We start from the raw sequence: 25000 nt of genomic DNA on the forward strand, positions 1-25000 counted from the left end.
AATCAGGTCGCATTGGCCTCAGGTCAGATGATCCTCAAGACAGATCGGCCTGAGTGTAAATAAGCCTCAGGACGTTTGGTTCTCGAAACACTTGGTACTCAAACTACTTGGTCTCTAAAATGTCTCAGAGTGATTGTAATTAGGGAAAAGTGTACCAAGTGGGAGTCAAACGGTTAAACATCAATTATACAGCTTTGTGACTCGTCTCTGATCGCCGCCACACACACACACACACAGACACACACACTCAGGGCGGTGAAGCGGGTGGGAGTGCATTGTTATTACCTCCATACACCACGGTATCCTTAGCGCCCCTCCAAGCCTTGCCCCTAGACTCGGGTGTGTAGGAGGAAGAGGAGGAGGAGGAGGGACAAGGAGGAGTATTGGTACCATTCGCCCCAGTACCAAGTGACTGTAAACCAAGAGAGGTGAGCCTGGCAGTAGTGGTTGTCATAGCTAAACTTCTACTGTTTCTCCTCGCACTGTAAATTTAGGGACACATTTCTGGCAGGCGTCCACGGTGCCACCAAGGAAGCCAAGGGTGCTGCCTGGATGGGTTCATCACTTTGGCTGGCATGCCTGTCACCTTTCCAAGGTTGCCACGAAAAGTAAAACGTGTTTTACGGATCATCGTTACATTCCAGCGCCTCTTAATTGCCTACGAAATGTTTACTTAACCTCTACACACCAAGAAATGAGACTTCAGTTCATAATCGTGCATGAGGAGAATAATATTTTGAAATCCGCGCCATGACGTCACAGCAGAGTCATCCTGCGCGCGCAGGCCAGTGTGTGCGGCGGTATGTTTGTTTTTTGTGTCGTGTCAATGGTATGTGAACTCCTGACGTTTTATTAGTTATTTTCCCAACCATGGTGCGCAGCATGGTGGCGGGAGGTGTAATGGTGCACGGCGCGGTGGTGAGACATGGTGGTGATGGTGCAGAGCGATGAAATGCTGAAATTACTGGCGGTGGCAGGGAGGCGTAGGCGTGGCGCTAGGACGGTGTAGTGATGATGACTTCCTTGGCAAGTAAGAACCACTCCTGCCCGGCTATCAGCGACGCCGTCTGCGTGGTGAGTGTACACTGTGTGTGTGTGTGCGTGTGTGTGTGTGTGTGTTTTATACAGGATGACCCAAAATCTGGACACATCAATATTATTACTTTTTTTTTTTTTTTTCATATCTTGACTATGAGTGTCAAAAGAAGAACCAATTGACTTGCTAGTACTGAGTGGACACGAGGAGTGATCATAATGCAGGCAGACATTATCGAACAAGAATGAATGAAAGAGAATGATTAAAAGATACATTTTCCGTGTGTCCAGACTATTGGCTCACTGAACATGTAATCGTTTTAGACACACAACACAGAAGAAAGGGAATGATTCAAACAAATACTGTTGTGTTATATCCATTGCAAGGAAGAGGAGCGAGGATAATAGGCCAAATGTTTTCTGAGTGGCAGGGTGGAGGAGGCCTTGTGTAGTTTGTACTGGCATCCAGGCAGCTGTTTTATGCGCCTCAAAGTGTTCATAACATTGCAGAGAGAGAGAGAGAGAGAGAGAGAGAGAGAGCGAGCGACCCATCACTGACGCGCGCTTATCATAGCAAAGGCCAGTGTTCTCAGAGTGCGTGCCGCGGCGTCCTGGGGTGTCACAGACAGTGCCCAGGGGTGCCATACCATTATCATGAATTTTGTCATTGCTAGATCGTCGCAACGTACATTTATCAAACCGTCTGCACAAGTCGGCATAAAATTCTCATTGTAAATAGGAACTTGTTTTAATAAATTTGGTCAGCTGATGCCGTTTTAATTTTGCCAGTGTTACGATTTTGCCGCTAGATCTGGCTTAGACCAATGTTTGATGTTCTTTTCAGGGTAGAGTAGTCCGATGTGGTACAATGAAAAAAAAATGTGGAAATAATAAGCAAAGCAAGAAAAAAATCAAACTTAGCATAGCCTAATCTAATATAACGAGGAAAATATGTAAAAAAAAAAAAAAAGGAAGCAAATAGACTCACATTAGAGATACAAAAAAGAGAGAGAAAAATGTACAAAGAACAAGCCGCAGGAATCAGCGTGCGTGAGATTCATTATATTGAATTCCGGTTGTCGTATTTAATGTGTATTGTTTCCCAAGTTATAAAACCACTTGATTTCATATACGGCTTCACACACACACACACACACACACACACACACACACACACACACACACACACACACTTAAAAGATCACAGGATTATTATATTATTATTATTATTATTAGGATGTGTAATCCGCTTGTCTGGCGCTGAATGGAAGTGAATAAAGAAGTTCACTGGAGCGGACATTTATCACTGTTTCCTTGGTGATATTCTGAGTAATCTTAGTAAGGCCTACGGCTGCCCATATCTCTCTCTCTCTCTCTCTCTCTCTCTCTCTCTGGTAGCATTAATTATGGGCTTCAGTGTGTTGTACGGTTGATGAAAGCAGTTATACGTACTGTTCTAGGGAGAGATTCAGGGAGCGTTTATCTGTACTCAGAGAGGATTGTGTACTAGAGATGTATCGGATGTCGAATTTCAGACATCCGCGGGTGCGGATGTATATGCGAATGCCATTTTGCAGATGCAGATGTGAATGCGGATATCAGTCTCTGCTAAATGCGGATGCAAATGCGGATGCGGATGTTTTTACGTCAAACGCTCAGACCAAGAGGACAAAAAAAAAAGCCTGCTTCAGTGTCAGACCATGCAGACAGCAGGAGAAGTAACAAATAAAACAAGGTGTGAGAACCCAAATACTGCCAAATGAGTTGGAATGGTGTCTCAGTAGTTGATGCTTCTCTCTTTGAAAGTATTTAATTCATAGGAAGACGGAACTACAGACGCAGGAAGGGAGTTCCAGAGTTTACCAGTGGAAGTAAAGTGGAAGTACTTTTTGTTATAATAAAGTTTTATGAGGAGTTTCAGCCACACATTTTGTGCGTTACCAGGATGCGGGACGTGGACTCAACTCGTCGTGCATCGCACCGACCACTTTCCCCAACCTCCATCCTTTGGAAAGTGGTTAACTATAAATCTATAACCAACTGGTTGAACTGATAATATATATATATATATATATATATATATATATATATATATATATATATATATATATATATATATATATATATATATATATATATATATATATATATATATATATATATATATATATATATATTACTTAATTTTTAAAGTTCAAGATGGGCAAGTTTCTTTTCAAAAACAGTAGCTTATCTACCTTTTCTGGCAAAAGCCGATTGCGTTTAGCGTCATATATCAAGGCAGCACTACTAAACAGCTGCTCTCTAGGGACGCTGCTTGGTGGACAGGAGAGATACTGGCAAGCTACCTTTGCCAAATCAGGGTAGACTGTCTTCATTGTCTTCCACCATTGCAAACTATCTTGACTTGTTCCACTTATTCTTTTCTCCCTGTGATATTTCTCAATATCTTTTATGAGTAAAGATACAACAGATGAGTTTTCTGCCTCATCATCACTGCTGGAGGCAAGAATAGAGGTCACTGCTCCATCTAATGTTCCACAGGTGGAAGGTGTTTCACTCATATCATCTCTTCTTCGTTTCCTTCTTGGTTCTTCATCTTCCTCTTCTAGAATAGTCGTCTGACGAAGCTCCTCACATACTCTGGCAAGTGATAATTCCACTTGATCAGTGACGTGAGACGAAGAAAAGAATTTACTCATGTATCTTGGGTCAATATATGTTGCAATTATGTAAAGATCTTCATTTTCAATCCAAGAAAATCTTATGTGCACATATTTCAAGTGGTTTTTCAAAGATGTAGTTCCACGTCCCTCTCGTGAATAATCTTTCTTGCACAACAGACACTGTGCTAGGTCACTTGACTTACTCATGAAATATTTCCACACTTCACTGCTGTGTGACGCCATTCTTCAGCTGCTCCAGCAGTCAGCACACAGAGCAATAAGGCTTTGTAAACTTGATTATAATATCCTTTTAAACACAAACACTGGCACACTGTTTATCAGCGCGGAGCAAGCAAGGAAGGAGCAGTACTTCTTACTTCGAAGGCAAACTCTTACCAAACTGATGACCTGCCAGTGTACTATGTAGGACTTGTGTTCACAATGCCAGTTTACTACTTATGGATCAGTATTATAAATTTTCGAGATGCTTAGCAAATATGAAAAGAAAATTACTTTATTCTAATGCTTCATTGCATTAAATTCTAGTAAGAAATACATCGTAAAGCCCTCTATAATAGTAATAATAATAATAATGATAATAAAACAATAGCTAATATTACACTTCCTCTGTGAAAATCTTTTCATCGGCAACTCACTATATCAGGGGAAACAGGCCACGACAGGAACACTCATGCGATAAGAAGAGCTCAGCGCTGTCGGTTTCAATATTATTATTTGTATAATTATGGAAACATTCGCAATAAATGTGTTTAAGGAGGAAGCACTGAATTCCATCATGTGAAGTGGGAATAAGGTGTAAGACTGCAATATACGACATTACTCAGCCACACGACACACGCATTACAATTCTCTCTCTCTCTCTCTCTCTCTCTCTCTCTCTCTCTCTCTCTCTCTCTCTCTCTCTCTCTCTCTCTCTCTCTCTCATGACTGCATGTCTATATATTACTCTATAATTTATAGGTTGTACAAAACACATCCGCATCCATCCACACATCCTCTGTAGAGTGCGGATGCGGATGCGGATGCGGGTACACATTTCACCACAAATGCGGATGCGAAGGCGGACGCAAATGTTCAGTTTATCACAATTACGGATGCGGATGCGGATGTGAAAAAATATGTGGATGTTCCGCAGATGTGGATGCGGATGCGGACATCCGATACATCTCTATTGTGTAGAGATGCTTGAACTCAGGAAAGCAGTGGGTCTCTCTCTCTCTCTCTCTCTCTCTCTCTCTCTCTCTCTCTCTCTCTCTCTCTCTCTCTCTCTCTCTCTCTCTCTCTCTCTCTCTCTCTCTCTCTCTCTCTCTCTCTCTCTCTCTCTCTCTCTCTCTCTCTCTCTCTCTCTCCCTCTCTCTGAAATATAGTAATAGTTTTATACACACACACACACACACACACACACACAGACAGACAGACAGGCACGCACACACGACCACGAGAGTTTCCACCGTTGTCAGAATTGCAGCGTGTTAAGAAAAGGGGCAAACCAGTGTAGCAAATAGAGGAGGGAGCGAAGGTTGGCAGGCTGCTGAGTGGGTGAGTAGACTGCTTCCCTTGTCACCTGAGGGAAGGAACGCACCGCGGAATTAGTTACACGGAAGGAAGGAAGAGAGAGAGAGAGAGAGAGAGAGAGAGAGAGAGAGAGAGAGAGAGAGAGAGAGAGAGAGATAGTGTGTGTGTGTGTGTGTGTGTGTGTGGGGGGGGGGGGGTGGCACCTGTCTCATTCCTTACCTCACGCTTTTACATAGTTCGATAGATAGATAGATAGATAGATAGATAGATAGATGGAGAGATAGACAGATAAACATTTGTAAATAGATAACATTCGTATAGATACTGTTTTCTGTTATAATGTCACTATTTTGTTTTATTTCTCATGATTACGCATAATTAAAGTATTCTGCATCATACATTACGTTTTATCACTGTTTTTATTGCATAGCTAGCCAGCCTTTCTGCGTAATACAAGCAGAAGCACTGTGACTAACCCTCTCCTTGGCTGCCTTGACGCGAGGGCACCACCAAGGCTGCGGGAACTCGTGCATCGGCCAGTAGAGTAAATAAAAGCTCTAGTGTTGTCGATATCAACACCACGCGGCTGATACTCTCTCGCCCTTCATTAAGGAACACAAAGGAGAGACAAGCACTATGTTTCTGTGTTTTGGCAAGGCTGTTTGTGATAAGATGCTATCTGTTGTGAATTATTGTAATTATTATTATTATTATTATTATTATTATTATTATTATTATTATTATTATTATTATTATTATTATTATTATTATTATTATTACTTCTTAAATATTCTTGCAAAATGGAGATGATATTTGTTCTGTTTTATAAAATTTTACGAAGATCTTTCATCGATGTAAAAGTTTTTATCTACAGACAAGGAGGTACTCGTATGAACATTTATTTCTCCTAAAATAAATCAATGAAACAAACACAGGAACACACAAAACACATGCAACTGTGATACTGAAATACATGCGCACAATTTTCATAAACATTCTTACAACATGGACATACTTTTTTACCTACCTGTTTTATGAAGTTATGCTAAGAGGCGAGAGACGAGCAGGCAGCTTCTGTGAAGTGGTGAAAGGTCGCTGAGTCAACCGCCTTTGCAGCGCCTGTGTGTGTGTGTGTGTGTGTGTGTGTGTGTGTGTGTGTGTGTGTGTGTGCGCGTGCGTGCGTGCGTGCGTGCGTGCGTGCGCGCGCGCGCGCCGGATGAAAGGTGATGTGCCGCCCCGTGAAATAATGACGCCGCAAACACGTCTCTGCAAAGGGCCCATTGAGGCACACGCGGCAGCTCCTCGCGCCCCAGGAAGCTGTCACACTGGCGAGCCTTGCATTCACTCAGGCACACAGTGGGCGTGTTAATCCCCTGGCTGCTGCGGCGACTTCTCAAACTCGGGGAAAACTGTCCAGTGCAAGTTGAATATGGAAAGACGCTGATGGTGTGACCGACGTCTGAGAAATGACGGTGCATGGCGAATTTTGATCCTTATTGATTCTGACTCTTAAACTTAGCAGTTGTGGAGAATCTTGGCATTATGATACTGAGTGGTGTAGGGCCCAATATTGACTGACTTTTATGTCTTGCGCACGAGCTTTGCAAGGTGTTGTGGTGAATATTTCATGATTTCCAAAAGACTAACGTTAGTGGAGGTATCGACGAGTAACGAATCAGTGTGGATAACAGATTTACTTTTAACTATATCTATGTACTGTCACGACCAATACACTTCTTTTGGAACTCGGCAAAATATTGTGGTATAGATGATAAATCAGAGCTCGTTGGGCGGCAAAATATTCTGGTATAGATGATAAATCAGAGCTCGTTGGGCGGCAAAATATTGTGGTATAGATGATAAATCAGAGCTCGTTGGGCGGCAAAATATTCTGGTATAGATGATAAATCAGAGCTCGTTGGGCGGCAAAATATTCTGGTATAGATGATAAATCAGAGCTCGTTGGGCGGCAAAATATTCTGGTATAGATGATAAATCAGAGCTCGTTGGGCGGCAAATTATTGTGGTATAGATGATAAATGAGAGGTCGTTGGGCGGCAAAATATTCTGGTATAGATGATAAATGAGAGGTCGTTGGTGTCAGTAGCAGTGCTTGATATACAATGATGAATGTCAGATTTTAAGTGACGATAACTTTACCGTCACTACACAAGTATCAGTTCTTATTCTCGTGTACAACCCGTTATTGGCTATGATTTCTCTTTAAGAATGGTTGCGAAGAACGTCAGTACCATGCATTTGGGAAATCGCGGTGAATATCAGGTTTAATTGGGGAAATACACAATGATGTTACCTGCGTGTGGTACTAACGAACGTGAGTGAAAGGTATATATTGCTTGGTGTCTGTTACCTGCACCAACCCTTTGACTTGTGGCTTCTCACACATAAAAAAAGGTATGATAAGGGTTTAGAGTTGTTGTAATTGTCTGCGTCTTGAAACAACGAGAAACGGATCTAAGTAGTTTTGGCATGGGAGGAAATGTTCAGAAACTACACAAGTCAACAGGAAGACTGAAGGAGTCTTGGGAGCAGAAAAGGTGATATTTCCCAGTCACACCATAATAATCGCGGAAGCCCTGGTCCATCCTAGAGCCAGCCCTGAACCAGACTAGCGCCATCCCTGAACCAGCCCTGAATCAACTAGCCTTGACAGTAATAGACATCAAGATACATCGCTGCCGTTACAAAGGTTACAGCATAACATTCATCAGTATCAATCGACCTTGACCGTCCCGCCAGTAGGGTACAGGTGTGTTTGGGTAGCAGATAGAGGAGCGTGTGAATAATGGAGGGTGGCTGGAGTGACAGTAGTGGTGGTGGTGGTGGTGGCGCGTGGTGTATCCCTTCCCTTGCTGTGTGCTTTAATCCCTTTACTGCTAAGGGCATCTCTTATTAACATTCAGAGTTCTGTAAGGATTTATGTGTATGGACACATTGAAACATGAGAGTGTATAGAAGGCTGATTGTGCCTTTTCTTAGCTTGAAAACTATTTAATTAGCTGTAGCATAACAGTAAGTGTCTGAAAAGTGTATTTTATTATAAAGAAAAAATATCTAGTGGTAAAAGAGTTATTAATTTGGCCGGTAATGGAAATAATGCGCTTGTTGCTTTTGGATAACGATAGAGAATGTTGGTGGTAAGACTGCAGGTATTATTGTGACTATTGAAGTACTTGATCGCTTCTTGTTATCAGTGTCTTTTGAAATTATACTTTAAACTTGCACTAGATCACTTCATCCCAGTCCATGCTGACGTGTGCTTCAGTCACTGCACCGGTGATGGAAGTGTGGCGCTTGTTACGTCATCTGAATAACCCTACACAATGTTACTGACAAAACTGTAGGTATTGGCATTACCACTGAAGTACTTGAACGTTCTGCTGTCAGTGTCTTTTGAAATCGTATTAGATCACTTTGTTCACCTTCAGAGTGCAAATGACCTCGCTTACATTTTCTGTTTGTATTTAATTTATTATATTTACATTTACGTATATGTGAAGGAAATTAGCCTAGGCCATCCACATGCAAAAAAAATAAAAATAAAATAAAATAATAATAATAATAGTAATAATTAATAAATAAATAAATTACATAGAAAACAAAAAAAAAAAGAATAGATAAATCAGAAAGTTATAGAATAAAATAGGAGGATTGAGAAAAGCCACTTTTCCTCACTCTTCATCCACAAAAGTAAATAAATAAATAGATAAATAAAAAAAAAAAGAATGCATAATATAAAGGCCACATTGGTCCCTGAGGTGCCTTGATAAGTGGGTCGCGGCAGTGAACATAACATAAGAACATAAGAAATAAAGGAAGCTGCAAGAAGCGACCAGGCTTACACGTGGCAGTCCCTGTATGAAACACTCCTACCTATTTCCATCTGTTATCCCCATCCATAAACTTGTCTAATCTTCTCTTAAAGCTCTCTAGTGTCCTGGCACTAACTACATGATTACTGAGTCCGTTCCACTCATCTACCACTCTATTTGAGAACCAATTTTTTCCTATCTCCTTCCTAAACCTAAATTTTTCAAGCTTGAACCCGTTATTTCTTGTTCTACCTTGGTTGCTGATCCTAAGAATTTTGCTTACATCTCCCTTGTTATAACCCTTATACCACTTAAAGACTTTTATCAGGTCCCCTCTTAACCTACGTCTCTCTAGAGAATGTAAATTTAACCGCTTCAACCTCGCTTCGTAAGGAATACTCCTCATCCCCTGAATCCTTTTAGTCATTCTCCTCTGTACTGATTCTAATAGACCTATATCTTTCCTGTAATGTGGGGACCAGAACTGCACAGCGTAGTCTAGATGAGGTCTGACCAGCGCCAAGTATAACTTTAATATTACTTCCGGCCTTCTACTTTTAACACTCCTAAAAATGAATCCTAGTACCCTATTTGCCTTGTTTCTGGCTTCTATGCATTGTTTCCCTAGACGGAGTTCAGAGCTAACTATAACTCCTAAATCTTTCTCGTACCCTGTACCTACCAGAGTTTGGGTGTTTAATGTGTACCTATTGTGTGGGTTTCAGTGGATACACTCTGTCCAGTGTGATTCGCCAGGCGTGGGTAATGTAGCCAGCATGTGTGCCCCGTGACAGGCCGTCCGTCTTGCTGGGAGGGGAAGGTGGCGGCTGAAGAAATCAGGTTGGTACTGAGAGGAGAAGGAAAAGGGGAAGAAAAAAGGAATTACAGTAGGAGAATTCATTAACCAACTGTATTCTCCTACTGTACTTCATTCTGTCTTCCACTGTAGCCTTGTCTGTAGCGCACCTTTCCCGCTCTCCTCTCTTATCTATCTTGCTTCCAGAATTACGTTTCTTCTCCATAAAAAAAAAAAAAAAATGTTATATCTTTTGGGACGGATCATTTCACTGTGTCTAATACATTTGTCTAATATAATCACTAAGAAGTGACCCATATTCCTTACTAGCGACCACTCCTCGCACACTCACCACCTCATTCCAGCTGCCTTGCCAAAGCGCCACATGATCCGAGATATCCGGCGCTTTTTATTCCATTAACTAACTCATTCACTCTTCCTTCTCCTCCCTTCTAACCCTCAGTCTTTTTAATATATGAAGGAGAAGAAACACAGCCACTGGGTCAAGCCGCGAACGAGTCACCACCAGAGTCTCGGGAGGGAAGTGCCGGGGTCCAGGTGGCTGTGAGGTGCACTGCTACGCCCACTCACTGAAGTTTGCGAGTTCGATCCTGGCTCACGAAAGTTTCAGGGGGGGTGAGGAAGTGCTCCCTCGTAACCTGGGCGGCGCCATCATCGTTAGTGCGGCGCCATAACTCAGTGTGGTCCCAATTTCCACTGTCGTTAATTTACGGTAGCAGGAGTAGCAGGTGGCTGGCTCGCGGTGGTAGCAGCTGGGAATTCGCACCTCGTTCGTAGCTGGCGTCTGTAAATCGGTTTTAAGTGATGCGCTGGATGTTAATTATGCGTCCTTTTAGTCCGAGTCGCTGCATTGCTTGACGTGGAAAAAAATTGTCACGGATGTTTAGCTTTGGAGAGCCCATAGAAGCAAAAGGCAAACAGAAACGCAAGCTTTTTAATATGATGTTTTTTTTTTTTTTTTTTTTTTTGTGGCGGGACGTAAGTACATTTTGCTCACTAAGCGTAATAATTGTTTCAATCTGTTTTAATTTCTCCGTGTCTTATTTAAATGTTGATATTTTCTTTACTACTACTACTACTACTACTACTACTACTACTACTACATTGTTAGGTTGTCTTACGTTCCCCCCCTTCGTTTACATTTCTTCCGGTTTTCATCCATTACAGTTTTAATATTCTTTTATCTTCCGTGTTTTTCTTCCGTGTTCTTCTCTTTCTTTCCCATCCCTTCTCTCCTCGTCCCTTCCCTTCTATTACCTTCCATTCCATTCACCTTCTCTTCAGTTTCCTTTTCCTACCCTTCACTTACTTCCTTTTCCTTCTCTTTCCCTCCTTTCGCTTCCTTTATTTTTTATCAATTTCCCCTTCTTTTCCCTTCTCTTGTCTTCCCTCACTTTCCAAAGATTTCCCTTTCTCTTCCCTTCCTCCTGCAAACCGGAGCACCTCACGAGAGTTTTCCAAGGTGTCTGGCTTTCCTCTTGAATCCTGTGTTAGCGTGTCCTGAGGCCCACAAGCAGTCCCGTGCCCCGTGCCCGTGTCTCTGTACCATTCCCTGCCTGGCCCGTCCATCGCTATACACTTCACTCCACGCAAACACAAACACTGGTGAGTGTGTGTCGAGGAAAAGTGTAGATAGGTGTACATGCTGAGACAAGATTTCCTTTGCTGCACACTCAGGCGATGCAAACACCTTAGATGCGATACCGGCGGAAGGTTTAGTTATATATGAATGCTGGGACAAGACTTCTTTGCTGCACACTCAGGCGATGCAAACACTGTAGACGCATTACCGGCGGAAGGTTTAGTTATATATAGCTGCTGAGAAAAGACCTCCATCGCTATACACTCTTGTAAACACTGAGAGGTGATAGCCGCCCAGTGTGTGAACTGTGTACTGAGTGAAAGTCTAATTATGTGTAGATATTGGTACAAGACTTTCATCTCTGCACACTCAAGCTATGCAAACATTGAGGTGATGAGGTGAGGTGTGAAACAAGACCTCACGATTACATAAGTCTGTTCTGCAATTAGGTCAATGCAATTATATACGCGCCTTTCCCCCTTTTACTAATTACAAAGGACACAGAGGTGAATGACCGGATTCCTGGGATGCTTTTACCGACTGAAAATAGTCATAGCAAATACCCTTGGAAGCCACAACAGCATCCACTAGATAAGCTGAGATAAACCAAAGTGCGCGAGCCTCGGAAATGTTTGTCTGTCCAACGTCCAAGGTAGTGATGTCCTATCGTACCAAATGCCTCAGACCAGAAAGTGATATCTGGCAACAGCAACGTATGACGCAAGAACATGAGAAAGTAAGGAGACCCGGAAAGGTGAGGTGAGGAGTCTGAAAAAAGCCAGGTGACCTACATAAGGCAGCTCCTGAATACTTAAACATTCCATCTGCCATCGCTATCCATAAGCTTTTTTTTTCCTTTCTGTAGCCTTGGCCAGAACCAGAACCTTGGCCACTTATTGCATTCCGAGTTCTTAGTCTTTGTGAAACTCTTAATATAAACTCTTTAACATTTAAGTAGTAGATATATTAACCTGTGTTCGATTTATAGGTACGGAATTAGGCTTTATGATAGTGACTCTGCTTTGGATAACTGTACAGAAAGTTAGTTTTCCATGGATGGATAAAAAAAAATGATAAATAAATAAATACATAGATGAAAAAAATAGGTCACTATTTTTTGTATTACGTATATCGACAATTCCATGAAGATATGATACGAAATTTGCGATTAAAAGTTGCATGTGTTTGAAGAATGACAGACCAAACGTGATGAACACCGGCATGTAATGGACGGACGTGTGTGTGTGTGTGTGTGTGTGTGTGTGTGTGTGTGTCAGTAGCAGTAGCAGGATAAAGCAAATTATGAATTACACATTTTTTTTTTTTTTGTTGCTTCATTTCCTTATTTCTTTCCATCCTTTTCCCTTCCTCTTATTTTTCTTTTTTTTTCTTTTGTCTTTTTTTTTTTCTATTCAGTTTGTCTTTTTTGTTCTGTTATATGTTCTCTCTTCTCTCTCTCTCTCTCTCTCTCTCTCTCTCTCTCTCTCTCTCTCTCTCTCTCCTCTCTCTCTCGTCTCTCTCTCTCTCTCTCTCCTCTCTCTCTCTCTCTCTTCTCTTCTCTTCTCTTCTCTTCTCTCTCTCTCTCTTTTCTCTTCTCTTCTCTCCGTAGCACACACACACACACACACACACACACACACACACACACACACACACACACACACACACACACACACACACACACATATGTAGACAGGTAGATGAGTGTGCAGACAAGCTATGGGCGTGCTGGCGTGGGGCGTGTGGGTGTGCACCTGTAAGCTTAATTAACTATTCGTGTGTAACGAGGCATCTATATTTACACGTGGCTAATTAACTAATTAACGAGCCTTTTAACTGCTTCATTGACTAGAGAGAGAGAGAGAGAGAGAGAGAGAGAGAGAGAGAGAGAGTGAGAGAGAGAGAGAGAGTTTTCAGATGACCTTGTCTTGTATATTAGTATTAATGATGTTCTCCTCCTTCTCCTCCTTCTTCTCCTTCTCCTCCTCTCTCTCTCTCTCTCTCTCTGTCTCTCTCCTCCTCTCTCCTCTCTCTCCTCTTCTTCTCTCCTCTGTCCTTCTCTCTCTCTCTCTTCTCTCTCTCTCTCTCTCTCTCTCTCTCCTCCCTCCTTTTTTTTCCATCCCCACACCATTCATCTCGTCTATCGCCCTCTCCCTCCTGTGTGTGTGTGTGTGTGTGTGTGTGTGTGAATCTCCCATGGTTTAACTGGGTCAGTCTTTCATTCTCTTTTGGGTCATTGCTACTGCTGTTGTTGTTGTTGTTGTTGTTGTTGTTGTTTTCTATATCTTCCTTCTTTTCTATTCTTGTTCTTTGTTATGTTTTTTTTTCTTTGCTTGTTTTGTGTCTTGTTTCGCATCGTTCTGATTTTCCGTTGTTTTCTTATTTTTTAGGTTAGGTTGGGTAAGGTTAGGTTAGGTTATTAGGTAAGATTAGGTTAGGTTAGATTAGATTAGGATAGGTTAGGTTAGGTAAGGTAAGGTTAGGTTAGGTAAGGTTAGGTTAGGTAAGGTTAGGTTTGGTTAAGTTAGGTTAGGTAAGGTTAGGTTAGGTAAGATTAGGTTAGGTAAGAAGACTGAGATTTGAAAACACAGACCTTGAGTGTTTGAAGGATAAGCTTTCTCGATGGTGAAATTCCTAACTTGACCGATAACATAGACACAGATACTGAAAAAAAAGGTAAGTGATGCTTTATAACAAGTGTGCCGACTGTAGCAGGTGTGTTGTAATACCTTGACAGAATTATGATGGGATGGAGAGGTGGGAGAGGTTAGTAAACGACCGCGATGATAAGCAAGTTTGGGCGGTGATAGATTGGAGAGATGAATATATAGAAAACGGGAATGCTGAAGTTAGACCTCCAAGTGAGGATTTTAGGGTTTATTATGATGAAACTTATAATCCAGGAAGACAGGACAGCTCCTGATCAGAACCAGTGCCAGACAGAGATATTTATTGCAGTTCTTGATGAGCAGATTCAGGTGATGAAGTGATTACTCAGAATGAACAATATGAGACCTAACAAGTCCTGTGGTCCTGACGGTGCCTCTCCTGCTGTTTTGAAATGTTGACCCAATCACTGGATTCTTACTCTGACAGCACTGTTCAGTGTAATCCTTTGCATCTGCCGCCTACCCATCATCTTGGCGACTTGCCCGCATGTTTAATATTTACAAGAAGGGTGAGAAAAAAGAAGCATGTGATTATAGGGGCATCAATGTAATAAACTCACTGGATAAATTGTTTGACTTAATCTTAAGCTCGCGGTTGAGCAGTTGGTTTGTTGCATTGAGAAAGCAGGCAGGCAGCCAGAAGGGCAGAGGACGCACTGTGCACATTGTGACGCTACGTTTGATAATGGATTTGGGTGAGAGGAAAAAACTTAAGTCATTTGTTACGTTCGTTGATTTTAGAATGGCCTGTGACAGAGTGCCCTGTAGTGTGTTGTTTGTGATATTAAAGAGAAATGGGTGCGGGGCAGTTGTGTTGGCAAGACTTGTATGTACACTGTTACCCAGAGTGCAGTGGGCACTGGTGTGGTTGCTGCTACAATAGGAGCAAGGCAAGGTTTCCCAACATCGTGTATACTGTTTAACATATATGTGAATGATTTAATTGCCTTGATAAAGAATAATTATGGTATAAATGAATTTTTGACGTGGCTACACATGTTAATGTTAATGGATGATACTTATTTTTCTCAGTTACAAGACGGGGCATGGAACATTAATTAAGACTGTTCAATAAATACTGTCAAGATTACAGAATGCTAGTTAATAATAAGAAAACTAAATTTTTTGCACTGAATTGTTCTCCAGAAGAGCGTACAAAATGTACTGTGGGGGAGATGGTGGTGGAGTGGTGTGACAGCTGCACGTATCTTGGCAGTATTTTACTTGCAGTGTCGTCAGCAGTAGCTAGTCACGCCAGGTGTAAAACTGCCCATGTATTAAAATTTGTTTGATTCCTTCAGAAGAATGGAGATGTTCCCTTTTATGTAAAGAGGCGAGTGTCTGATGCAGCTGTGATGTCAGCTGTGCTCTGTGGGTTGAGTCGTGGCTGGAGGGCAACATAAAGCCTGTTGAAAAGCTACATAAGGTGTGTAAAGCAGCTGCTTGGAGTACGATTGTCAACCTGTTCTGATGTCTGCTGTGTCGAGCTTGGACTTCCTTGGACTTCCTTCAGTTAACTACCTAGTCAAGGCCAAAGAGCGTAAATGTTTTCATAGTTTATGGCGAGATAGACAGCACATGAGGGATGACCCGTGGACACATATTGTTAAGGTTGTTCTCGACTCCAGCACTCGTACGGGTAGATATATTGACAGCCTGTTGGCAAATAATGTACACGATGTTGCACAAGGTAAAACTGCTGTAAAACTCTCTATACATAATTCTGTGTCATCGCATACAACAGTATTCAAGACTCTTAACCCTGATCTTACTGTAGATAAACTGTACTGTGAGAAGAACTACTTTAATGAGGTGCATAGGATATCATATTGTCAATTTCCAGTTAGTGGACACTGGTTAGCAAATAGAAACGGGTCGTTGGAATAGAAGAGGGCGTGGACGATTGCCTGTGGAGGAACCTTTGTGCCTGTGTGGAGCTATACAAACAGAATTGCATGTGTTAGAGGCGTGTCCGCTCACTGACGCCGTCCGTGCCCACTATGGCTTTGTGTCTTGGGATCAGTTAATGCACCACCGGGAACACTTCAGTGTCAGTGAGATAGTATATACAATCTTATCCAAGTTTAACTAAGTCCTCCATTAATCTGCTTACTGTCTTCCATTGTTTTACTTATATTGTAGTGTAATTTTGATAGTACAAGTTGCATTTTAATGTATTTTAAATTTGTTCTGTGTTATATCAAACAATAATTATGAAGATATTTTGGTTGTATTCTAGTGAAGGAGAGGGAGACAAGGAAGGAAGTATGGAGGAGGAGGAGGAGGAGGAAAGAAGAGGAGGAAAAGCTGTCAATCGTCGTTGGGTTTTTATACTCTCTCTCTCTCTCTCTCTCTCTCTCTCTCTCTCTCTCTCTCTCTCTCTCTCTCTCTCTCTCTCTCTCTCTCTCTCTCTCTCATCTCTCTCTCTCTCTCTCATCCTCTTCCCTGCCGTTGCACTTTCCCTCTTCCTAGTTTTTATCTCCCTCTCCACACATGGAGAGAGAGAGAGAGAGAGAGAGAGAGAGAGAGAGAGAGAGAGAGAGAGAGAGAGAGAGAGATCACACTTCACCTCATCTTATCTCCATTCCAGCAACAGCCTTGAAACCTCCTCCTCCTCCTCCTCCTCCTCCTCCTCCTCCTCCTCCTTCTCATTCTCCTCTTCCTCCTCCTCCTCCTCCTCCTCCTCCTCTTCCTCCTCCTTCTCCTCCACTTCTTCCTCCTCCTTTTTCTCCATGAAGCCCTTGGGAATATAAACGATGAAGAGAATATTGTTCCACTCTTCTTTCGTTTCTCGTCTTCTTTATCATTCCGTTTGTTTGTTTATATATTTTTTTCATTCATTCACTTATCCATTTAATTCATTCACTGTTTCTTTCTTTCCTTCCTTTCTCTTTACTTCTGTCCATTTCTTCCTTTTGTTTTTATCTTTTCATTCATTTATTAATTATTTCATTGTTTCTTTCCTTCCTTCCTTCCTTCCTTCATTCATTCATTCTTTCTCTCATTCCCTTTTCTCTCCCTCAGCACATCTATTTCTCATTTCTCTCCATCATATGTCAGCTGAGCCTCTCTCTCTCTCTCTCTCTCTCTCTCTCTCTCTCTCTCTCTCTCTCTCTCTCTCTCTCTCTCTCTCTCTCTCTCTCTCTCTCAGACAAAGATCCGTATTGAGAAACGGTTTGGTCTCTCACCACGACTGTTTCCCAAGGACCCAGATATGGTTAGCCTGATTCTCAAGACTGTTTCCCTTTCCAGTATTGCATAAATCTTGTTAATCTTTCATTATAACATAAAAACATCTTTGAAAACTCGTGTAGTTTCCTCACGAATATTGTCAAGAAGTCAATAGGGATCACTAGCTGGGCTCTTTATACTGCTCCTCTCTTTAATAATGTAGAACTGTTGTTAGTCCCTCACTAGAACCATAATATAGTTCTTGAAAACCTGTGTAGCTTCTGCATGGCTATTTGTAAAGGCCATAGAGATCATTAGCTGGATTCTTTATATTGCTTCTCCCTTTAATAGTGTGAAAATGTTGATAATCTCTCATTTAAATCGTAATATAATTCTTAAAAACCCGTGTAGCTTCAGCGTGACTTTCAAAGGCCACAAAGATGATTAGCCTGGCTCTCGCGATTGTTTCTCCTGTTTACTATATACAAATCTTGTTCTATCACTAAAAGCATAAGAAAATCCCTTAAAAACCCGTGTCACTTCAACTAAAACCTTTTAAAATAGTGCAAGTGCGGCTTAGAAGTGTTTTACATTATAATCCTAAATGCAACGCTAATATTACTTCAGATACTAACGCTATGTTTACACTCGCGACCGTTACGCCTGTTCAGGAGCGCATGATGGCCGCCAATGTTTATGTGGGTATTACGCTCGGTGAGGGGCACTTGAAGGCCGCCCCGCGTTTTTTTTTTTTTTTTTTTTTTTTATGTAGGAAGGATACTGGCCAAGGGCAACAAAAATCTAATAAAAAAAAATGCCCACTGAAATGCCAGTCCCTAAAAGGGTCAAAGCAGTGGTCAAAAATTGGTGGATAAGTGTCTTGAAACCTCCCTCTTGAAGGAATTCAAGTCATAGGAAGGTGGAAATACAGAAGCAGGCAAGGAGTTCCAGAGTTTACCAGAGAAAGGGATGAATGATTGAGAATACTGGTTAACTCTTGCGTTAGAGAGGTGGACAGAATAGGAGTGAGAGAAAGAAGAAAGTCTTGTGCAGCGAGGCCGCGGAAGGAGGGGAGGCATGCAGTTAGCAAGATCAGAAGAGCAGTTAGCATGAAAATAGCGGTAGAAGACAGCAAGAGATGCAACATTGCGGCGGTGAGAGAGAGGCTGAAGACAGTCAGTTAGAGGAGAGGAGTTGATGAGACGAAAAGCTTTTGATTCCACCCTGTCTAGAGCAGCAGTATGAGTGGAACCCCCCCAGACATGTGAAGCATACTCCATACATGGACGGATAAGGCCCTTGTACAGAGTTAGCAGCTGGGGGGGTGAGAAAAACTGGCGGAGACGTCTCAGAACACCTAACTTCATAGAAGCTGTTTTAGCTAGAGATGAGATGTGAAGTTTCCAGTTCAGATTATAAGTAAAGGACAGACCGAGGATGTTCAGTGTAGAAGAGGGGGACAGTTGAGTGTCATTGAAGAAGAGGGGATAGTTGTCTGGAAGATTGTGTCGAGTTGATAGATGGAGGAATTGAGTTTTTGAGGCATTGAACAATACCAAGTTTGCTCTGCCCCAATCAGAAATTTTAGAAAGATCAGAAGTCAGGCGTTCTGTGGCTTCCCTGCGTGATATGTTTACCTCCTGAAGGGTTGGACGTCTATGAAAAGACGTGGAAAAGTGCAGGGTGGCATCATCAGCATAGGAGTGGATAGGACAAGAAGTTTGGTTTAGAAGATCATTAATGAATAATAAGAAGAGAGTGGGTGACAGGACAGAACCCTGAGGAACACCACTGTTAATAGATTTAGGAGAAGAACAGTGACCGTCTACCACAGCAGCAATAGAACGGTCAGAAAGGAAACTTGAGATGAAGTTACAGAGAGAAGGATAGAAACCGTAGGAGGGTAGTTTGGAAATCAAAGCTTTGTGCCAGACTCTATCAAAGGCTTTTGATATGTCCAAGGCAACAGCAAAAGTTTCACCAAAATCTCTAAAAGAGGATGACCAAGACTCAGTAAGGAAAGCCAGAAGATCACCAGTAGAGCGGCCTTGACGGAACCCATACTGGCGATCAGATAGAAAGTTGTGAAGTGATAGATGTTTAAGAATCTTCCTGTTGAGGATAGATTCAAAAACTTTAGATAAGCAGGAAATTAAAGCAATAGGACGGTAGTTTGAGGGATTAGAGCGGTCACCCTTTTTAGGAACAGGTTGAATGTAGGCAAACTTCCAGCAAGAAGGAAAGGTAGATGTTGACAGACAGAGCTGAAAGAGTTTGACTAGGCAAGGTGCAAGCACGGAGGCACAGTTTCGGAGAACAATAGGAGGGACCCCATCAGGTCCATAAGCCTTCTGAGGGTTTAGGCCAGCGAGGGCATGGAAAATATCATTACGAAGAATTTTAATACGAGGCATGAAGTAGTCAGAGGGTGGAGGAGAGGGAGGAACAAGCCCAGAATCGTCCAAGGTAGAGTTTTTAGCAAAGGTTTGAGCAAAGAGTTCAGCTTTAGAAATAGATGTGATAGCAGTGGTGCCATCTGGTTGAAGTAGAGGAGGGAAAGAAGAAGAAGCAAAGTTATTGGAGATATTTTTGGCTAGATGCCAGAAATCACGAGGGGAGTTAGATCTTGAAAGGTTTTGACATTTTCTGTTAATGAAGGAGTTTTTGGCTAGTTGGAGAACAGACTTGGCATGGTTCCGGGCAGAAATATAAAGTGCATGAGATTCTGGTGAAGGAAGGCTTAAGTACCTTTTGTGGGCCACCTCTTTATCATGTATAGCACGAGAACAAGCTGTGTTAAACCAAGGTTTAGAAGGTTTAGGACGAGAAAAAGAGTGAGGAATGTACGCCTCCATGCCAGACACTATCACCTCTGTTATGCGCTCAGCACACAAAGACGGGTCTCTGACACGGAAGCAGTAGTCATTCCAAGGAAAATCAGCAAAATACCGCCTCAGGTCCCCCCAACTAGCAGAGGCAAAACGCCAGAGGCACCTTCGCTTAGGGGGATCCTGAGGAGGGATTGGAGTGATAGGACAAGATAAAGATATGAGATTGTGATCGGAGGAGCCCAACGGAGAAGAAAGGGTGACAGCATAAGCAGAAGGATTAGAGGTCAGGAAAAGGTCAAGAATGTTGGGCGTATCTCCAAGACGGTCAGGAATACGAGTAGGGTGTTGCACCAATTGCTCTAGGTCATGGAGGATAGCAAAGTTGTAGGCTAGTTCACCAGGATGGTCAGTGAAGGGAGAGGAAAGCCAAAGCTGGTGGTGAACATTGAAGTCTCCAAGAATGGAGATCTCTGCAAAAGGGAAGAGGGTCAGAATGTGCTCCACTTTGGAAGTTAAGTAGTCAAAGAATTTCTTATAGTCAGAGGAGTTAGGAGAGAGGTATACAGCACAGATAAATTTAGTATGAGAATGACTCTGTAGTCGTAGCCAGATGGTGGAAAACTCGGAAGATTCAAGAGCGTGGGCACGAGAGCAGGTTAAGTCATTGCGCACATAAACGCAGCATCCAGCTTTGGATCGAAAATGAGGATAGAGAAAGTAGGAGGGAACAGAAAAGGGGCTACTGTCAGTTGCCTCAGACACCTGAGTTTCAGTGAGGAAAAGAAGATGAGGTTTAGAAGAGGAGAGGTGGTGTTCTACAGATTGAAAATTAGATCTTAGACCGCGAATGTTGCAGAAGTTAATGAAGAAAAAGTTGAGGGGGGTGTCAAGACACTTAGGGTCGTCGACGGAAAGGCAGTCCGACCTGGGGACATTTATGGTCCCCTCCCCAGATGGGGACTCCGAGGCTGGTGTAGGAGTCGCCATGATTTTAAAATTTTTGGAGTGAAGGGTGTGTGTGTTATTAGGTGCTTGTAGTTTTGTGTGGAGGAAGAGAGTTGTCTTTAGAGGGTAGGCTGTGACTACCCCCTTGTGTTGTGAGACACAAAGGGAAACGTTCAGTGAGGTCACAGCTGGGTTTAATGATAAGTTCACAGCACCCCCTGAACAGTGCTTTAGACCTCACTGGGAGTAATTATCGTTTCGGCAGGTGTCTACTGCCTCCTCCTCCTTAGCAGCGACGCGCGCCTTCCATTGTGACGCACTGACGCGGTGTAATGCCTTGGCCTTGGCTGTTTGATTAATGCTTCCTGTGATGTGTTGTTGACTTTGTTGTTCAGCAGTTATTGTTATTATGTTTATTGTAATTCATTGTGGCAACATTCCAAAATGGCGACGATGCAACGCTTGCGCGTAACGTGTAATGACATTGTACGAAGACTCACGGACCACCTGCCATTCTGTGGTGCCTTTATGTTGTGCGTGGCGGTGGGCGTCAAGTCCTTCCCGGAGGTGCGACGGGCGGCGGCGTACAGCGCCGTGCGTAGGGTGGGGCGCTCCACTAATGTGGTGGTGTGCACCATCCACTCGGGCACACGGCGGCAGTGGGCGACACAAGTGTAGCCGCACTGGTCAGTGTTTGGTGGTTCACGGCACGTTCATCTTGCTTCACTACTACACATCTTTGCTGTTTCCTTTTGTATGCACTTGTCACCAGTCTTTCTTCACCACTGCTCTTATTGTTGTATGCCTTCATTCATTTGACTCACTAATTCACTCTTACACACAGGTTTCTTATTTACCATATTTGGTAATATGATATGGCTTTACCTGTACCTGAAATAGAATTATTATTATTGTTATTATTATTATTATTATTATTATTATTATTATCAATATTATTGAATCAAGAGACATTTGAAGGACAACAATTTTTCAACACCACCATCCACCTTCAGGTTAAAGTCACGGTGAGGGAACACATCACCTTAAACCGCTATTACTTCACACCTGGGAACAAAAAAAAAAAAAAAACGTTACAAAGGGAAGCGATTACATCACAAAACTATTAAGTAATCCCAGAAAACTTTCCATCAACATTTTTCGTGAGCAAAGTCTCTCTCTCTCTCTCTCTCTCTCTCTCTCTCTCTCTCTCTCTCTCTCTCTCTCTCTCTCTCTCTCTCTCTCTCTCTCTCTCACTTTTAACACTCCTAAAAATTAATCCTAATACCCTATTTGCCCTGTTTCTGGCCTCTATGCATTGTTTTCCTAGACGGAGTTCAGAGCTAGCTATAACTCATAAATCTTTTTCGTACTCTGAACCTACCAGTTTGGTTGCTTATTGTGTACCTACTGTGTGGGTTTCCTCTACCTACGCCAAGTACTTTGCATTTGTTGATTTTGAACTGCATTTGCCATCTGTCCGTCCATTCGTTCATCCTATCTAAATCTGCCTGCAAGGCGATGGCATCCGATTCTGACCTAATTAATCTACCTATCTTTGTGTCATCCGCAAATTTACTAACATCACTACCAATTCCACTATCCAAGTCATTGATATATATTAGAAATAACAATGTCCCTAATACTGATCTCTGTGGCACCCCACTAATTACGAGTACATGACCCCTCTCGGATTTCGAGCCGTTTATTACAACTCTGTCTCCTGTCGCTAAACCATGACCCTATCCAGCCTAACACCTTCCCATCTATCTCGTGTGCCCTAACCTTTCTCAGAAGCCTTTGATGGGGTACCTTGTCAAATGCTTTACTAAAGTCCAGTTATAAGATATCATAACTATCACCATTATCTACTGCCTCGTACACCTTACTGTAAAAACTTAACAAGTTTGTTAGGCAAGACTTCCCCTTCGTGAAGCCATGCTGTGACTGATTTATCAAGTTATGTTTGTCTAAATGTTCCCTAATGTTCCTCGCTATTATTGACTCTAATATTTTACCTACAACTGAATTTAAGCTGACAGGTCTATAGTTAGACGCTAAAGTTTTATCTCCTTTCTTAAAGATGGGTACTACATTAGCCTGCCTCCACATTACTGGTACCTCACCCGACTCCAGTGATTTCCTAAAGACAGAAACTAACGGCTCACTAATAACCTCTTTGCATTCCTTAAGTATTCTGGAATATATTTCATCTGGTCCTGGTGTCTTGAACTTTTTTAGCCTATCTATCTCCTGTTCCACTATTTCCCTAGCTATGGAAATATGTCAACTTCTCATTCTCATCTGCTCTAAACATCTGTTCACTGTTTGGCATATCCTGTATGTTTTCCTGGGTGAAGACAGTTACTCATTCAGAATCTTACTAATCCCCTCCCCAGAACTAACCAGCTCCTTAAATGGACCTACAGCGTCCTTATTCTTCGTCCTGTATACCTGATAAAATCCCTTGGAGTAAATGAGATGTAATAGTGCTGGACGAGAAACGAGGGGTGATCTACAGTCCCTTCATGAAAAAAAATATTAACTTAAACTTGAAATAATTCTCAGTAATAAGTGAGATACAAGTGTCGTGAGTGAGAGACTGCAGGTGATCTTGAGTCCCTCCATGAAAAATGTTACCTTAAACTTGGAATAATCTTGCACAATACAAGATCTTACAGTTGTTTTAGTTGTCAACGTGAAGATCAGCAATAAAGATACGTTGTTCCCTGTCACTGTAAAAGGCTGCCGCACATCCCTAAATTGTACCTTGTTGCTTGGCGTGCACTACACACACCTCTGTTATGGATGGGAGTGATGGGTGGATACAGACAGCCATGTTTTATACAGGCCTTGTACAGGGATCGCTACGTGTGAGCCTCATGGCTTCTGCTAACCTCCATTACTTGCTTTCTTTAGGGACTGCCACCTTACTAGACTTTTTTTTTGTACTTATTGGCCATGACCAGTGTCCCATCTTGCATAAAAAAAAAAAAAGTACAGGAAAGAAAAGAGAATAAAAGAGCTTCCCAGTGTTAAGCAACAATTTTATTTTTTGAGATGTTTAGAGCAAAAAAAGAAAAAAAAAAAAACTGCAGTCAAAAGGTTAAGTTAGATAATCTGGTGAACATGTTTAGCGCTTCCTGTGCGTGGCTGCGATCATCTGTACTACAAGTCCCAGGCAGCGTCAGGAGGCACAGTGCTAGTAGTAATGAAGTTTTATTTATTCATATATAAGATTTTTTTTTTCTTACTTTATCTGCACTCACTTCTGTTCCTAAATAAACATATGGTTAAAATGTGCAGCCATATTAGCTTTTGGAGCAATTTTACTTGTATTAGTATTTATCTCTTCATGTATTCATCATTCATTTAGTTATTGATTTATTTACGTATTCATATTTTAACACAGGAAGTCCATGTTCTTGTATTGATATTTATCTATTCATATATTGTTGTTTTCATTTAATTATTAATTTACGTGTTCATTTTTAACACTGAGGATTGATGTTCCTTTGTTTGTGATTTGGTGTACACTGATGGAGCAGTGGTGGTGCCGGCTTGTTTCATTATTCATTTGCTCATCATCACAACAACAGCCTTATGAAGCGAAGGAATGCATGTGTGTGTGTGTGTGTGTGTGTGTGTGTGTGTGTGTGTGTGTGTGTGTGTAATACATACTGAGTTTGTGATACATAATTCTAAGGTTCTTGTTTAATTAATCACAGTGTGTAAGATTGCAGTGGTCAACAAAGTATCTACCTATTAGTCTATCTGTGTACACAATAATAAAGATCAATGAACAAAGAGAGCGGCACCAGTAGGGGACAAGAGGTGGTCGAGTAGTGAAGTGCAGCGAGGCACGCGTGGTTATGAGCACTGATGGACGCCCCGCCAGTGATGACGGTTCTGTCTACC

At 42.0% G+C, this 25000-nt stretch overlaps 1 protein-coding gene across 3 annotated transcripts in view; it reads left to right on the top strand.

The window, feature by feature from the left end:
* Nucleotides 1-257: 257 nt before the first annotated feature.
* Nucleotides 258-25000, top strand: part of LOC135112003 (uncharacterized) — a 123478-nt gene continuing 98735 nt past the window's right edge. For 2 of the 3 annotated variants that reach the window (XM_064025825.1, XM_064025794.1), the window contains exon 1: nt 651-1074. The gene's annotated coding sequence lies outside the window, so the exon portion shown is untranslated. Of the gene's footprint in view, nt 429-650; nt 1075-25000 lie in introns of those variants that run through there. The other variant, XM_064025815.1, reaches the window with a different exon arrangement.

The sequence above is a fragment of the Scylla paramamosain genome, chromosome 2 (assembly GCF_035594125.1).
Source record: "Scylla paramamosain isolate STU-SP2022 chromosome 2, ASM3559412v1, whole genome shotgun sequence".
Lineage (NCBI taxonomy): Eukaryota > Metazoa > Arthropoda > Malacostraca > Decapoda > Portunidae > Scylla > Scylla paramamosain.